The sequence below is a fragment of the Pteropus alecto genome, unplaced genomic scaffold (assembly GCF_000325575.1).
Source record: "Pteropus alecto unplaced genomic scaffold, ASM32557v1 scaffold10, whole genome shotgun sequence".
NCBI lineage: Eukaryota > Metazoa > Chordata > Mammalia > Chiroptera > Pteropodidae > Pteropus > Pteropus alecto.
The window spans coordinates 7674246-7677360 of NW_006431210.1; positions in this window are offsets into that span (position 1 = coordinate 7674246).

Here is a 3115-nt window from a genome sequence, read left to right on the forward strand (position 1 = left end):
GCCTACCTGGCCCCAGACTTCTTATCCTCTCTGTCTTCCCCAACCCCTGCCCCTTTCCCTTTTTACTGTCACTTCACTTCCCACCCTGGACTCAGTTTTCTACCACAGATCTGCCGTGTTCAGCCATTTCTCTCTCTCTCTCTCCATCTTCCTCAGATCTCATCAGACCCATAAACTTTCAGATTCCAATGTTGTGCCTTTTCAGGCTGAGAACATGGTTATTTTCCTATGTCGGAGCCCTTGTGCAAGAGAAAGAGGTGGACTGAAGGATTTCTTGGCTCTTTCACTCCATCTTGACTTAAAATAGAATTGATCTTACCAGCAGGAGCTTACTGAGGGCCTGCAAAGCACCAGGTGTCCTGACTGCAAAGGCATCATTTTCCTGGGCTGTGCGTGTGCATGAGACTCCAAGGATGGGCCTGTGGTAGTCATGGTGGGTGGGCAGAGAATGCCTCTCAGGGAGCTGACCCAGTGTCCGAGAGCAGGCCTGAACGTGGGGCTTTCCCAGGGAACGAGAGCGAGTTCTGACCCTGAATGACATGCCAGTAGGTTCCTCTGAGTGAGCATGTGATAATGGCACAAAGTTGGACGGTCACAGCAATCTCCCCTTTTCTTTCTTCTTCCTATTCCTAATCCTCTCAAATGGAAAACAATGGATACTGGTAATGAAGACCCAGGGGACATCCTGACCCAGCCCCGAGACTGAGGAGGGTCCCCCATGCTGCCCTTAGAAGGGGATAACCAAAGAGCTCACGGATGTCTTTTCTCTTGGAAGTGACGTGGGCGGTTCTGGGAGCTGTTCTCCAATGTTTTTTGAATTCCTTATTTATCTTTGTGTTGATCTGTAATGTACTTTTGAGTATTCCTCATGTGCTAGGCACGATGCTATGAGCCTTCCACATAGTCCTCAATACAAGCCTCTGGTAGGGACCATTATAATCTGTTCTTTGCAGATGGGTAAACTGAGGCCCAGCGCTGTGCTGTCTCCTAAGTTTTACCCAGCCGGTGAGTGCCAGAGCTGAGATTCCAGCTTCTGGCCCATGAATTGGAGCAGCTCTTGCCACTATCCCTTTTTGAAGCCTGGACTGGACCACAGACAGGTGAGAAGCTGGGATTAAAGCTGAGGGTCAACTCTGCTGACACTGTGGTTGGCCTCGTTTTTTTCTCATCCCTGTTGTTTCTGCTCTGTAGCAGGGCAGTTCTCCTGCGGTCAAGGGACCCCTTGACTCCACAGTTCATTCTGGAGGTGAGCACCTCTTCTCAGGTGAGCACTTCTTCTTGGAGCTTTCTTAGATCAGATTGGCTGGCCCCAAATTTCAGTTTGGCTTTGTCTTTTCATCTCACCAGCTTTTGTAGGCAAAATTGTGGTTTCATCAGCTACAAGCTGTGGATCATGGCCTCTTATCCCCCTGGTGATATGACGAATGGGGAAGGGTGGGATTTTTTTTTAAGGAAAGAAGTGTGAAGCATATTGTACAGGCATTCTTAGTTGTGTTGGCAGAAACTTATGAAACTCAGAAAAAGAAATGGGTGAGGCCCATGCCACTTGTGGCTACTGTCTAACTGACAGCCCAGGGTGTGCTCAGGACAAACCAGATATAGGCTTTTCCAGGTACAGGGGAGGAAAGTTTTGTGGGAAACGTTTTGTAAGTTGGAACTCTGGTGTGCAAGCTTCAGAGCTCTTCGCCTAACCTCTGTGGGTATCCATATCAAGAGGACCTGCTATAGGTGGGAGTTTTCTGGTTGTTGTGATGGGTTACTGGCAGGGCCGGGATTGTGTGTGTGTGTGTGTGTGTGTATGCGTGCACACGCATGCACATGTGTGCACACACACACCTACTTCTGTCTAAGGGGGATTGCTAAAACTAGTCACCTGCCTGACTTCGGTACCTGCAGGCTGTGAGCCCCTGGGTGTCTGAGGATAGTAGCCTATAGCTTGGTAAATACAGGTGGTAACTCACCAGGGTTGCAATTCTGGAGGCTGTATGATTCATTATAGCTGCATGCTCTGTTGTTTTAAAGAACAACATAATCTTCACTTTTGAACACCTATTTGTATCCCAAATATCACAGATTCAGTACTTAGAGATAATGGGTGGCAAGTTTGGTTCACTAATTATCTTAAAAAATAAATGCTCTATATCACTTCAACACTTTTAACATTTAACTACAGATCTTTTAACATTTTCATACTTGTACTTTGCTTCTGCTCAAGTGTTTGTTTCAACTTCACCCTAAAGGGTTAAAAGAACATCTCTTTCAAGAAAGGCAGTACTGCTCTTCTCTCCTTTGTTTTCGAGGTCCCCCCAACCCTTTCTTTCTGTGACATAACCTAGAATGTATTTTATAGCCAAGATGTTTCTCTTGTCCCTCTGAGGAAAGAATCCTGTGCATACATTCAGAGTTAAAAGGATAAAACCCTGAAATCTGGTACAATGCAGAAACATGGGTTCTGATGTGGGCAGTTTTCAGCTTAAACAAGATACTCCCAATAATAGGGACCCAAAGATTAACTGCATTTGCACTGAAACTAGATTCTCAGATGTTAATTGCTTATAAAAGTTTTTTTTTCCCCCCAGCTGGCCATCTCCTTAGCTAATTTGGTGTACTTCCTGCCCATTGTAGCTATTTAGCGAATAAGAACAATTAGGCAGCAAAAACAATTTCAAGGCACATACAAATCATTTCTGGATTAAGTTTAGATTATCTAAATTAGTACTTTTCCTTCATTACAATTTATAAACATGGTTTCCTAGCTCAGATGAATGGAACAAGTTACGGATTTATCACCTTGGGGATCCATTAACTTAAGTCCATCACCAGATCATACAGCCTAACTCTGGTTCATCATCTCCCAGCTGTGTGTGTTGGCACCTAGGGGACCAGGTGAGGGTGGATGGTTGAAGGGGCACAGTTCGATCCCTCTTTTGAGAGAGCAATTCAGCATTGTGAGATAGCTCACACCCTTTCTGTATATGAGGGAATAATGCATCTATCCATGCCTCCATGCCTCCATATATCCATCCATCCATCCATCCATCCATCCATCCATCCATCCATCCATCCATCCATCCATCCATCCATCCATCCATCCATCTATCTATCTATCTATCTA